The 15,001-nt window shown below is 42.4% G+C and overlaps 1 long non-coding RNA gene across 1 annotated transcript; it reads right to left on the bottom strand.

Moving 5' to 3' along the window:
• Nucleotides 1-3,096: 3,096 nt before the first annotated feature.
• LOC125941779 (uncharacterized) lies at nt 3,097-13,335 on the bottom strand. Its single transcript, XR_007464599.1, has 4 exons — nt 13,251-13,335; nt 11,764-11,876; nt 7,855-7,911; nt 3,097-3,215 (listed from the first exon to the last, which is right to left on the bottom strand). It is a non-coding gene; the product is annotated as an uncharacterized LOC125941779 (long non-coding RNA).
• Between the last annotated feature and the right edge of the window lie 1,666 nt (nt 13,336-15,001).

Below are 15,001 nucleotides of genomic sequence, written 5' to 3' on the forward strand. Positions count from 1 at the left end.
AGTTTCAGCGGGAACAGCAGCGTGTTTTTAAAAATCAAACGCGGGGTATGACCAAAGAAAGGTAATGGGATGCGCAGCATGAATTAAAATTTTATGCTGACTTGGAAAAGTTTTGTTGACATGACAAATACCAGCCGCCCTAGATTACCGCTGCGCTGAATTTAATGCATCATATGACGCCCGGATAGCATGACAAATAAATAAAAGCACTGACGTGCACCATATATGCGAACTTTACCACGCAACATCTGCATGCGTCGCAGAAAATGCAGAATTTATAGCCACGCTTAGAGTGTACTAGAATATGGTCGAGTGGGACGAGCGGCTGGGGCGGCGCATGCTTTGCAGTGAGGCGCCCGACGTGGAAAAATACTGGGGCGGCGCTGTGGTCGAAGTGCATTGGGCCGCATCAAAGTCGCGCCGTTGGAAACTGCTGGCGATACTGCTCGGCAGGGTCATTCGTACAACGTCGCGCGCTGGTATTTCCGTTCAGACCAATCAAATGGGGTTCATAATTGCATATGACTTGGATTTCTGCCTTAAGAATAAATGCCTTTTCTTTCTTTTATTTTTTTTATTATTTTCTAATGCCGCTCGGTGATTGCGCGTGCATTGCGGCCGCAGTGTCGGCTTTCATTCTACTATGTTATTGTACGGTTACCTTTGGTGAAAAATACTTTTCTCGTTCTTCAAGCAGCATATATCTCTCGTGTGTATTGTTACGCATATAGTTTTCTATCAGTACGTCTTGCGAAACGTACATGAAGCAACATATGTAACCTTCCTGCTTGCCGCTTCAAACAAGTAACGCATATCTAACCCATCAGGCGCCTTGTACTTAGATTTACGGGAAGCATTGATATAGATTTAAAAAAAAAAAGAGTAAACTGCAGTGCAACATTCCATTCAAGTTTCTGCGTTTCTCGCATAACAGAATGCGGAGTAATTGGTACGGGGTTATTTATTGCAGTCGGACCTCGAGCGCCGAAAACGGTTTTATAGTTAGCCATCCTATATGCTAATCTTTGGCCGTAAGCCGTACGTGCAAATGTCTTTTTCCAGGCGATACTTCAAAAAAGAAAAAAAAAAGAAATAAAGCCTGGGCGGTAGCCTAATTAGTGCCTATATCGTGGATACGACGTTGCGCGGCTGAACTGGAGCTCGCGGGTTCAATCCAGGTCGCGGAATTCGATGGAAACGAAATGGAAAAAGACTCGTGTACTTCTATTTAGGTGCACGTTAAAGAACCCCAGGTGGCAAAAACTAAACCGGGTGCCTCATAACCATATCGTGGTTTTGCCACGTAAAACCGAGGAATTTGCTTATATTAAAAAAGAAAAAGAAAAAAGCAGGTGGCTGCGTTCTTCGGCTTATTTATGGGGGTGTTAACAACATATATTATTCTCGAGTCTGATTTCCGAGAAAAACATATTACGCTTATCCTATATTTCATGCATAAATGTAATGCCGTTCCCAAATGTATGACCGCTCCACTCTGCAGCTTGTATATTACAAACGGCTGCGTTCAGTTATCCGGTGCACTATCATACCGACCATAATGAAACAGTTAATGGAACGGCATGTCTTACATATACGCAGAGATATGTGCTGATCTGTTGCGTTCGTTGAAGAAGATAAGTGTACGTACCACATGTGACACCCAGTTTTAATGGGTTGCAAACATCAATCAATCAATCAATCAATCAATCAAGGTTTATTTCACCAGAAAATTCTGGATGGTCTTCAGGGCTAAAAGCTGCTCTAGGCAGCTTGACTGAGTCCCTGAAGACCCTTACATCGGTAGCATACAATAGAGCACTGCACGGGCTCGGGCTTACCCAAAAGCCCGGGCCCGGCCCGGCCCGTGACCCGCCCCGGTTCGGGTAGGGCAGTTTTTTCACGGGCTCGGGCCGGGCTCGGGCACGGCATGGGCTTTTTGACCCGGGCTCCGGCCGGGCTCGGGTATTTTGACGCGGGCCCGGGCCGGCTCGGACTTTCTGGCGTGTGCATGTAATGTTCAGCGAGTTATATATCCTCGCGCATCTCGACTATGAAAAATCTGTTGCCCCGGCGCAGCTGGAAGCTAGCAGTGCTACTCCTTTGTACTTCCCTTTTCTTCTTCCGTCATATTTTGTCCTGTTTGGACGCAATGTAAAAGTCCAGAAAGACCGAAGTGGCCTCAAACCAAAGGATGCCATTGTATTCCTTACACTGTAAAAAAAATTTCTTCAGTTTACGGTGAAAGTTGAAGGTAAAACGTTGCCGGACACTTTTCCGTAAATGAAAAACAGCGTTTCCGTCAAACGGATGGTCCGTAAAAATTTTTTCCGTTGAATGGAAAACGGAGAGTTCCGTCAAATGGAAAACGGTGATTTCCGTTGAATGGAAAACGGAGAGTTCCGTCGAATGGAAAACGGTGATTTCCGTCGAATGGAAAACGGGGATTTCCGTCGAATGGAAAATGGTTATTTCCGTAGTTGTGATCACGGAATTGTCTGTATTTTCCAAATACAAAACGGTGAGCTCCGTAGAACGGAAATTCTGTAAATTGAGCACCGTACTTTCCTAATTAAAAACGGACAGACCGTAGTGAGGAAAGGTATGCACATAAAACACACAAAAAGAACAGAAAGGAAGACAGAAACACCTTTTTTTTTTGTTCTTCTTGTGTCCATGTCTTCTATGCTTGCGTGCCTGTACCATGAATCCGTACGAACTTGTTCAGCTTTATCTTGCTTCGTATCAACAGGTGCAAAATTTGTTTTGTAAATGATGATGCGGGTGTATATCTCCAGCAAATGAGAAAATTGTTTGTTTCATTGAAATAAGTTATACCAAGTTGTACATTACAACATGGCTAACTCACATCAGGTATAGCTTGAAATGGAGCAGAAATCAATGCACATAAGTGGACATACACCACACTGAAAATGCTGTGTGTGCACGTTTCCTCCTTGTGTAACTGTCTTCTACACCGCTTCATCTTCGTGTCAGTGTTGCCATGTTGCATTTGAGTTCTGTACATGATGTGTACAAAGCATACATACAAATTCGTGCCCAAAAAGCAACAAGCCACCTGAATCGTGAACAAAACTGCGTGTTTATTGTGCTTTACTGAAAAAAACTTGCAAGATAAGACACTAGAAATGGGCTGACTAGAAGGATTGGTTGAGAATCGGAATGATTGGTTGCTTGCAGATGCCTCCTGCCTTTGCCTGAAAAGGAAAAAAAACAATCGATTAAGACTCTTTATTAGTAGTAAAATCTCGTTACAAGAGACACTCGGTTATCAGAGACATTTCAAAATGGTTTGGTTGGTTTTCCTATGTTCGCCATGTTAACAACATTGCATACAAGAGACATGGTTACAGGAGACACTCGGTTACTAAGGACAACTTTTTTTATGTCCCTAGAGCAAATTCTTCACTATTTATAAGAGACACATCCCAGACACGCTCACGTAATGCGGCTAACGTCGTACTAACCGGTATGCGCTGCAATTTTCACTCCCTTGGCTCTATTTTGTTTCGTTCCGCAGCCGGCTGTCATTCCTCACATGGTTGAGACTACCAATTTCACTGAATTTTCTGCCATTATGCTTCTATAATCATCGCGCTCCCACACCGACTCTGTGACAGAGTACCATTGAGTTAGATTTCTGTCACAGCGTATACGGTGCTGGTCGCTTTGTATGCCAGTAATCAAACTCCGGAGCCATAGCCATGTTTCCATGAGAGCTCTGTTCGCATCAAAGATGAGTTTAAACACACTTTGGTGCTAATGTATAAAAAAGTGGTCTAGTCCGACTCCTCAGTGTTTTTAGAATTTTGGTTACAAGAGACCTTGGTTACAAGAGACATGTTTTCCGAGTCCCTTGGATGCCTCTTGTAACAAGGTTTACTGTACCACCATCATCACCATTTTTAGTCAGATACATCAACAATAAATGATTTCCAAGTCACAAATGTAACTACCAGTGCTCTAAAAAAAATGTCACACTCTGCCTTGTTGGTATATGTTCCTAGCCTTATAACATGAAAAACTTCAGATGAAATCTACCCAAGTTATTTGATGGCTCACTTGGAACAGGCAAAACTCTCACGTGCACATTGACAGTCAGAGATTACATTTTCTTCATGTAGGTAGAGCTACCACGACCCCCACCATACTGCGGACCATGGCTTTCAACTTTCACTGCTCTAAAGAAAACCTTGCAGATTCCACTGTTTTCCCAAAACAATGAAGCACTCTTAAAACGAGCTCAAACCACTCATGTTGTACAATTCCGATGCAAAACAACCAAGCCAGAGGTACTGTCCAGATGACCAGCTTATAAATTAGCAACAATATGAAGAAAGCATGCCTTGCAATACAACATGTGTGCCTTTCAGCCTCTTTCAGATTTGGTTGGTTTTTGTCATGAAAGTATCAATGTGCAATATACTTTTTACTTAAGCAATGATAATTGAAAGTTATGGTCGTCAGTGCGTCAACATACTATCTCCACCCCTTTAAAAAGTTATAATTATAGACACACCACCCAAGGTCAATCCACATAAGTCGCTGTGTTCCCCCCAAAATTTGCCGTTTTGTCAGTCTGTGCTTTTCGAAGTAACCTGTAGCACTTTCGCGACGTAAATGAACCTGCAACAAGTACACATGGACCCCATATGTGGCAGCTACAGGCAGTACCGTTTATTCTGTCCATTCCTTGACTGGCAACCCCAGAACCAAACAAATAATGCAACATGTCGTTCCAGACAGCATTACTTGGGTGACATGCTTAATTTGGGAATTCCGCCTCTCCTAAAGAAATTTTAAAGTAAAGCTCAAACTAAAGCAATGTCCAAATATGAGCGCTTCTCGTGGATTTTGAGAGTCAACGAGGGCAGAGCTATTTGCCCAAATGTCTGCGACTTCAATGGCAACAGGATGGCCAAATTCCGTGCTGTTAATAGATGCAGAGAAAAACACACTGAACTTAAAACATGTGCAATGATGTGTTTTCAAAGTTTTACTTTATATCGTAGCAGGGATACTCCATGATAATTGGTTGCAATTCATGCTATTTGCCTGCAGTCTGTGCCAAAATATCCTTAGAGCCATAGCCACAACACTTTTTCTTTGGGATGAATCAAAATACGGATTTGGCAGAATCCAGAAAAAAATGCTTCCGACTGAACAGGTGCTTCTATATTTTATTTTCAAAGACAATTCTTTTTCTTGCGAAACTAACAATGAGGGTAGCTATAGGGGCTTGTTTGTATGGCATCTTTTATTTTATTGCAGCGCAAGGCTGAACAACAGGTACAACAGAAAGGCACATTTGACATGCACACAGTGTTAACTTACCACATCAGATTTATTTCCAGTTCTCGTCACTATATATACCCTCAAAACGTCATACAACACGTGTGAAGGCACGGTAAACATGAACTAAAGAAAACCAGGAACCACACGCATGCAGTTTTTTTAGCCACACAGATTGACACATGTACACGTTTAACGCGAACAAAGATAATCAAGCTCTTTCGAGGATAATGAAATTGAAGGCTTACTGATGCATGCGTCACCAAATGTTGATATGTTTCTAGTGTCTATAGTTCAGCGCATTATCTTGCACCTGCTTCTATTCATGATGACTGCTTTTTTGAATCTAGGTTTGCACTTATCTTTGGCAATGAAGGGCAAGAAAACCGTCAGCAGCCAGGGTATTTAATTTGTTATTGTGTTCTCATAGCCTGTCATTTATACATCTAACAGTTTGGCCAATGTAGGACCCTCCACACCCAAGAGGAATGCGGTATACAACACACGCGATATAATCAATGAATTTGCTTTTATGTTCCTTCTCGCATGCAGTATCCAAAATTCTTTCTGGCCTTGACTTCCCACACAGGCTCATTAATTTAGTAGGCGTCGAAAAAACAACATTGATGTCACTCCTTCCAGCAATCTTTAATCTGTGGGAGAAACTATGTATGTAGGGCATGGCAGCAATCTTTTTCTTTATATCGGTACTTGTGCTATATACCTGCTCAGAACCTTTTTGCTGTGCTTTTTTAAGCAGTCCTGCTGCGACTGACATGAGCACGTGGCTCGGGTAAACAAAGCCGCTTAAACGTGAGACTTGCCGTTCGAAGCAATCGTGCATTAGGTGCAGGATAGCCATGTGACGGGAAGTTTGGATTCCTTCACATTAATTTTGTGCTCACCGATAACAAAACCTGCTGGGGTTAAGAACCTAGGGCAAGTAAGCCACTTTTACCATTTCATTCCGTGCATACAAAACTTGAAGAGGGGGAATCATGAAGGTGTGTTTCAGTGAAGCGCTTAAGAAGCCATGCCGGCACCTAATGCACAATAGCTTCAGATGGCAAGTCTCACGTTTAAGCGGCGCTGGTTACCCGAGCCAAGTGAAAAAAGGTTCCGAGCAAGTGAATGGTACAAACACCGACATAAAGAAAAGAAAGGTTGCTGTCATCCCCTACATACATAGTTTCTCCCACAGAATAAAGATTTCTGGAAGGTCTGATATCAACATAGTTTTTTCAGCTCCTAATAAATTGGAGAGCCTGTGTAGGAAGACAAAGCCAGAAAGAATTGCGAATACTGCATGCGAAAATGAACATAAAAACATATTCATTGATTGCATCACGTGTGTTTTATATGACATTCCTTTGAGTGTGGACGGTCCTACATTGGTCAAACTGGTAGATGTATAAATGACAGGCTCCGAGAACACAATAACAAAGTAAATACCTGGCTGCTGATGGTTTTCTTGCCCTTCATTGCCAAAGATGCAAGCACAAACTTAGATAAAAAAAAACAGTTATCATGAGTAGAAGCAGGTGGAAGATGATGCGATCTTTGTTCGCGTTAAACGTCTACATGTCTGTCAATCTATGTGGCTAAAAAACTGCATGCGTGTGGTTCCCGTTTTTTTTTAGTTCATCTTTACCGAGCTTTTACACCTGTTGTATGACGTTTTCAGGGTATATATAGTGATAAGAACTGGAAACGAATCTGCTGTTGAACGTTAACGCTGGCTGTGCATCAAAGTTGCCTTTCTGTTGTCCTTGTCGTTCAGCTTGCGCTACAACAAAATAGAAGATATCATTGATTTCATTGTCGTCAGGCTCGGGCACAAAATAAAATTTGTTCGCCAAAATTAAGTGGTCACCGGCATGTCTAGTTGAATTTATCTGGACATGCTCTACGGTCGGTGGTGAAGATGTTGCCAGTTTAAAGGGCTGCAAGGAGGCACTAGTTATGTTTTCTAGGGCAAGAAGGCAACAGAGTATGTTACCTAAGGCAAGTAGTCACAGGAATCCTGGATCAGTAGAAGAAAATTTAGAAAATAATAATTGGTTGGAACATATATGTCACACACTTCTGAGTCACCAAGCGCTTGTCTTTGTCTCCCTTTCTTGTGCCTGTGTATTTTTATTGCGCTAAGTTACTTGTTCATTTATGCACTATGATGATGATCTTGTTTTGGAAAACTTCAAATGTGTACCTGACGTTTGACTCCCTTTTGCATGTAAGTAAACATTATGAACTTGTCGCTGTGAACAGTCATCTCCATTTGCTGTACACTTATGATATAGGGTTAACAGTATTTGAAGGTTTGTGCATTAAGGCAGGAGAGCAGCACTTGCTGGATGGCTCATCAATTAATTTGCAGAAAAATGCAGCAGTGTGCAACGATTGCATCACTAATGACCTTGCAAATCTTCTTAGTTATTCATTTGTAAACACCTGTTGTCAAACAGCCTGCTGACTAAAGGTCTGAACACGTTATACAGAATTATAGCAGGTACTACACGAAAGAAAACCTGTAATAGAACCTACCAAATACCGTATCAGTGTAGTGGCAGGTCAAATGGCTCCTCAATGCTTGTGTCCTTCCTGGGAGAAGGAAAGAAATGTTAAGCTTACACTGACAGCACCAAACCACACAAACGTAACTGCCACAGGACATGAGGAGTTGTAACTAGATACAGTCAACCTGCTTAACCATCTCATAGACATTCAACGACAGAATGTACCTTCATGGAGCCTATAATCTATGAAATTCATGCTGTAATACAAACATGCTAGCAGACAGAATCAAAATTGCATGCATGGAAATTCTCAGGAAAACTATATTTCCTAGCTACCACAGTCCACTCCTTGTGAAGTACAAGTGACGGTCTAAGCTACAATCAGAAGGTGGAAAATTCGGGATCCTTTCTAGTAAACAACTAACCATATCTCTACCTGTACTCAGCAATACAAAGGTGAATCACAAGTACTATACTGATAAAGAAAAGTTCAGAACTGCTGCTAAGTGAGTGCTATAAATAAATGATTTCGAATTTATCTTCATGTAAGACTAGGCGTGTTAACTTTCTTTACATTACATGAAAGACTGGTGAGAAAAATATTGCATTCAGTCAATATTGTGATTTGCAAAACAGTAGTAAGAGGTTAAGGTTGGAGACCCTCAGGTGGTATGTTGCGATGTTTCGAGAAATTGTTTCAAGGAGCCTCTTTCCTTAACCCTTTCACATGCCAATTAGTTGTGTTGATTGAAAACTTAGATTCACCGCATTTCTTACATCTTCATATTCATAAAATGCTTACAGAAGTACAATAGATTAGGAGTTTTCAGTTCTTTAGTGAGTTTGTCAAGTTTATGGAATGTGCACTCCATGCAAAAACTCAGTGCAAGTACATCAGATTTGCAAACATCAACTATTTCATGTCTACCAGGCTGGAATAGCACCTATCCAGCCATTCGAAAATTATGACTGGTGCAACACACTGTGAAAAACGATGAAAGAAGTGACATACATACAATTACATACACCAAGCAAAGTACCCAACCATCTACCTTCATACTTCCTTTACTAAAACAATTTGCCTGTGTAATTCTAACATGCAGCACTATTTCAATTAGAAGAGTTTGAAGATGTACGGGACACATTTTAAATATCCTTACTTTAATCAATGCCATTGCTATTAATGCACTATCATGGTGTATTGAATTGTGTGCATAGCGTCGGAAAGGATTAATCATATTCATGTAATCTTTACTGAAACTCAAGGCATAATACTCATATTTGTTTACAGTTTTGTGATGAGACAACACGACAGATGTGGGAGTTAAAAAAGCATCTTTATAAAATGCTGTAGAAAGCAAGTTGAAGCAAGTTTCTACAACCTCTCGCAATACCGAGCTATTTCCCATGAGTGTTCTAACAGTTCCTTGTAACATGATGCACTGTTTTCACAGACATAGCTTGAATCTTTGTATCTCAAGTTTTGGAAGCAACTTATGAATTGCTATAACAAGCAGATTTGAAGCCCCTACCCAGACTGCACAGCCACTTTAACACCACGTGTAATGAATTATGTCATCCATATGGCACAGTTTCCGATTATATTCCCAAGCATGAATCTTATCATTGCAAGTTATGTAAGAGTGTACCTATGCGATTACTTGGGGACAGCACGAAAAGACGGGAGAAGGCTAGACAACATGAATGCAGGCAAAGAATTTTGTTTACAGACAAACATATATATACTAGGCTTGTTGTCCTGCGTAGTTGCAGCTGCTGGATAGCGGGATAATGTAAACAACAACCGCACAGTTGAACTGCTGTTCTGCTTTTTGCTACACTTTGCGTCAAGGCTCGGTCCGAGTCACCCTTTTCGCACAATGTACCCAGATTGCTCGACGTGAAAAATAAAAGGAAAGTTCCAGCTTTCCCAACAGTCTCTTTGACACTATGACTGACCTTGTGAATATGATATAACAGTGGCCACCACACTTTAAGGAAATGTTAGACATGGGTTCAGAAGCTCTCCTCCACTTGGTGATGCCTCGATTTCTTGAGGACGCCTTTTGGTGTTCCTGTGATAAGCTTCACAGCGAAAGAGTGTGCCGATGCGGAAGGCAGAATACCCTCCTCCAAACATTGGGCATAGCTCCAGCATACATAACACTAACCAAAGAAAACCCTGCGGTCCAGAAATGGAAGATCACTGTCTAGTGGTAGTTTTTCCCCGTACGTGAACTCATCTAGCACTGCAGAGAAGACAGGAAGAAAATCACTCTACACATTTAGTAGCCTTACTTCACCTAATATAGAGGAGAAAGTTGCCAATGAAGCAAAATAACTTTACTACACTGGTGCCCACAATAGCTAGTGTTCTACGGTTACCTGACAGTGTTTTTGTCTGTGAGAAGTTGCCAAGCAAGGCTACTCAAGAAGTTCAGCCATTTTTTAATGTCTCCTCCACAGTGCCAGGTGAATTCATGCAAGTAAAACTGCTGGAAGGCAAGCTCCAATATCTGGCTTGAAGGTTTTCTGTGGTGAGCATCGTGCTGGATCTATGCCCCACACTCAAACGTGTCTTGGCCTTTCCTATTAGCGTGTTGTTGCTACAGGAACACAAGGGCACTACCACGAAGTGGAGGGGAGCTTCAAGACCCAAGTATGGTTGCTTTTAACAGTGTGTTCGCACTGCCTTTCGCCATGCGTTGCCAAGAAGCATTTAACGGAGCTGAACATAGGTGAAGTTTTCAGTTCTAGTACTTCAAGGAAGCCAAGGCCTATCACTGCTATACAATAGGTACACAAAGGAAGCTGTCAATTAAAGCAAATTGCTAGGGAGAGTTGGAACTACCTTTTTATTTTCAGGGCCAACAAACTGGTCAGGTACGAAAATGTCAACCGGACCAGGTCAAGACGAGAAGTTTGCATCAAGAAGTATATGCTGGAGATCATAGGAAGTGCAGTTGGTGCTGTTTACAACATCCTACTGCCCTGCAGCAGCAATTATGTAGGACAAACAGGACGACGACACAAGGACTATCTTAGAAAACACGCACAGACCCTCGACACAAGATGGGGAAGCAACGTAGCTATTGATGCTGCTTTGTGCAGTTGTATATCAAGTTTTGAGCAATGAAGAATCCTCATGGCACATGTTCAAAACATACAAAACTCGCAGAATAGCCCCCACATATGCTAGTGTGTATACACTTAATCTTCTAGACAAATTAAGGTATTTCAGATGAACTGCTAGAGCGTTCTGAACTGGGCTGGTTGGTGCATGTATAGGAACTGAATGGTGCCATAGACAGGATAAAGGGAATGTGTTGCTGTGCCCTACACCTTCACTTCATTCTGGCAGTAGTGCTGTTCATTCCCTTCAAAATATTCATATATTTTGGTCATCTGACCACGTGACACAGCTGTGTGCTGAAGCTATATTTTACCTTGTTATGATACCTTCCAATGTCACACGCAAATCCGTCGAGGCATCTTCACCTATTATAGTAAGCTGAGCAGTGGCTAACAGTGAGCTTAACTGTGGCTACACTTAGTTACCATGGAGCCCATGCAAGACAGTGTTAGAGGTCAGTATGCAGGTGTTTTTGCATACTCATAGAGGCAAACTAAACGAAGAATTTTTATTGGTGCATGTTTTATCTGTTGCCTCATATCCCGAAATCTGGTGCTATCACCGTTTTTTGAACACAACTCATGTGCAACCGAGACAAGTATGAAACAATCCCACTTTCAAGTCGACGTCCTCATGCTGAACCAATTGGTTGCCCCAGGAAGAACAAAACATCATTTATCTTTTGGATGCATCTGCAACAATTATTATACTTGTATAGGCATTGTCATTCAACCAACATTTGCAGTCAATGTCCATTAGGACTGCATATGCATGACTGATATACGATAGAATGGCACAGCTTACCAGAACAAATAGCACAATGCAAGACTGCTTTGCCACTGGTGTTGCAAGCAGGCCCCCATGACTGAGAAACTGAATGCAAGGCGGCACACAGACATCCTTCACTGGTGCAATAGCTGCAATTGAAATACTGATATCAGTTACTTTCTGACCGGTCATCCAAAGCAAAGCACAAACATTTTATATACAATTACACTATTGCATATAAGCTCGTCACTGAGTTACTGTTATTGCTGTGAGATAGCTCACAGTATTTTATAAAGTGCTAATGGCCTCGTTTAACTTTTTGCAAAAAAACAACTTTATGAAGCACTTTCTATTAGAAAAATGAGCTGACAAAAATTCTGCCCTGCATAACTTACAACACATGCACGCATTTTAGAATTATTGCAGTGATGCGTGTAAGCTGAAAATTAGTCTATGCAACTCGAGACAGTAAGTGTGAACCTCCCTTCAACATCAGTGTTGACATATAGTTTGGTTTGTTTTTACACTTGTTAGGAATATATATAACTTTGGAATGTCCGTAATGCACGTTTGGCCACCACTATTCTATGTCAAGGTTAAGTTCAAAATTACTTTTCGCATGCATTTGTTTTACAATTACGGCCGCATATGGGCAGAACTTAAGCGGCAATCCTCCCTCCCAGAGTACGTGATATGCTGACGTACTGCGTCAGAACGTTAATCGTCAGCCTGGTAGCTGTCAAAAAAAAAAACGAATACAGATTGCCAGGTAGAAAATAATCCGTTTCCTTTGCAATGACTCTTAACGAGTATCACGCGGACAACTTTCAATTGCGATCGTGCACGATTGCTCGGGCTCTACTACAAACGAAAGGGCACCGTGTGACACCCGTGTTCCCTACTACTGCAGGTGGCACAAGGTTATGGCAGTAAGCACGCTCCACCGTCATTTGATTGTAGTGAAGGGGCATGCACATCGAACATGCTCAATGAGGTCTTCATACATGAGCAATCTTCCAATCCCGGGCGTGAACACTGCGACTATGCACGCCCAGCCAAGGCACTGCGTCCGAAGCTTATAATAATGGCTAAAAATTTCACTGTGATGCAATGCGTCACCGAATATTGGTAACATAACGTTGCACCGCGTCAAGAGAGATACTAACGGGTACAACGCCTTCAATTAATTTTGGAACGCCGAGCACACAGCACAACACAGTACTAACTGGAATGCTAACGTCCGTAAACCAGCAGCCACATTAGACGACAAAGGAGCGACTAGAGGCGTCAACGCCACTAATATTGCCTACACGTCTCAGTTGTAGTGAGTATGCATTCAACACAACAAATGAAACACTTCTTTATCACAGACTCGCAATGTCGCTTTGTCAATCCTCATGGCCAAGGAATCTCGTTAAAGAGCGTGCTCACACAACACAATTGAGCCCATCACCGGCCATCGCGGAGCATTTCGCACGCGCGACGTGCACCAACAACGAAAAAAGGACACTTAAATCACTTACTTGTGTAACAATCCAGCGCCGATTCCTTCCTATTTAGTGTGAAATCACAAATGCGACAGGAACACCACCTCCACCGTCCGCCATGAGCGAGTACTCGTACAGTTGTTTGTGCTGGAGGAATCCAACCCAGCGTGTAGGCGCGACGAAGGGGTGGTAAGCAGCGCCACCGCTCAAACCCTACCTGCTTCTTTTTGTGTGTTTACTATGCTCGCACGCGAATAATGTTCAAACAGCGTTATCTATGGTGATATATGTAACTGGCAGTGAGAGTAGACAGTGTCTTTTCGTTATATTCTTTGCGTGTTCATTTTTCACTAGTAACATGTTCATTTGCCCTCCTCATTAAATTACGGACGGCTCTCCGTATTTCAAAAACGGAGCTCACGTCCGTCTTTTTTACGTAGAATCCCGCCGTTTTTCATAAACGGAGCTCACGTCCGTCTTTTTTACGTAGAATCCCGCCGTTTTTCATAAAACAGAATGGTCTACGTAAATTTTACGTAGGTTTTTGCTGTAAAATTACGGAAATTTTTTACAGTGTACCTAAATACGTAATTAATGCTTTCAGCGCGGTGCAAGCGCATTCTTGACTTGCTGATTCTTCAATGGCGATTTGGTAAAATGATGACTGGTAAGATAAGATAATTCGTCACGCGGCTGAAATATGGCACTGCGTCCATCCATGATTGCACGCATGTTCTCAACCGGGCGCCTAGCAGCAGCGCATTACGCGGCGCCATAGACGAACGAGAAGCTTTCTTTCTCCATTTACTCCATCCATGCGCTGCGCTCACGACTGGTCGTGGTTGCGAGAATAGGGTGCCTCGATGCCCAGCGCCGCCGTCCACTGGCATCGAGGCACCCTATGCGAGAAGTAAGAGTAGCGCCCTCTAAGAGTGACGTCACGGCCAGGACGGCGCTCGCTCGGCTACTGCGCCCTCGTTCCCTTCGTGCATGCTTGGGGTATTGGTACCTCGAGCTGTACTTATTGAAGGATATTTCGGCTTCTTTTTACTGTCATGCCTGAACGGCAGTTTCTTCGCAAAAACGGCGAGTCGTGAAAATTTGCGTCGTGGATATCGCAAGCTATGTAGCATTGAAGGGGTCTACTGGTTTTGCAATGTGTATATGCGCAGTGTCTGTCCATAACCTTTGCGTAAAAAGAATCTCTGCAATTTTAATACACCAAGTTCTGTATGATGCTCCGCAAAACACTTAACATTATCTCAGTGCTTAGGTATGAGAGACATTGCATATTACAAGAAAGAAACATCTTGGTATTGGTATTTGATGTCAATATTATAAATTCGTGTTAGAAGGAAACTGCACAGCGAATCTTCTATGATGATTCTTATTACTATGGTGAGTTGTTCCAGTCAAATATGGCTACTTTATTCATGCGTAAAAGGAAGAGCTAGGCGCGCAGTTCGCATGAAAACGTTTGCTAATACTTTCACCGTTCTCTGAAACAGGTACCCAGACAACGCATTGCTCATGGCTGTTAACACGACGGCGCGTCACTTATAGTATGTACATACTTCACGAATACCATAACAGCAATCACCTGAAAGAGCAATTTCGTGGTTAATATCGAGAGCCTATCAATTGCAAGCGAGAAAACGTTTCACAGTGACCCTCAGTTGCCTTTATCGACGTCATGGCACAGCCCTTACGCAACTAAGTCTACCGACTGTCGTTGTGGCGAGGCACGCATTATTCGCGAAACCCATCAGTTCACTACAACTTCGCAT

Source organism: Dermacentor silvarum, unplaced genomic scaffold (assembly GCF_013339745.2).
Source record: "Dermacentor silvarum isolate Dsil-2018 unplaced genomic scaffold, BIME_Dsil_1.4 Seq280, whole genome shotgun sequence".
NCBI classification, from domain to species: domain Eukaryota; kingdom Metazoa; phylum Arthropoda; class Arachnida; order Ixodida; family Ixodidae; genus Dermacentor; species Dermacentor silvarum.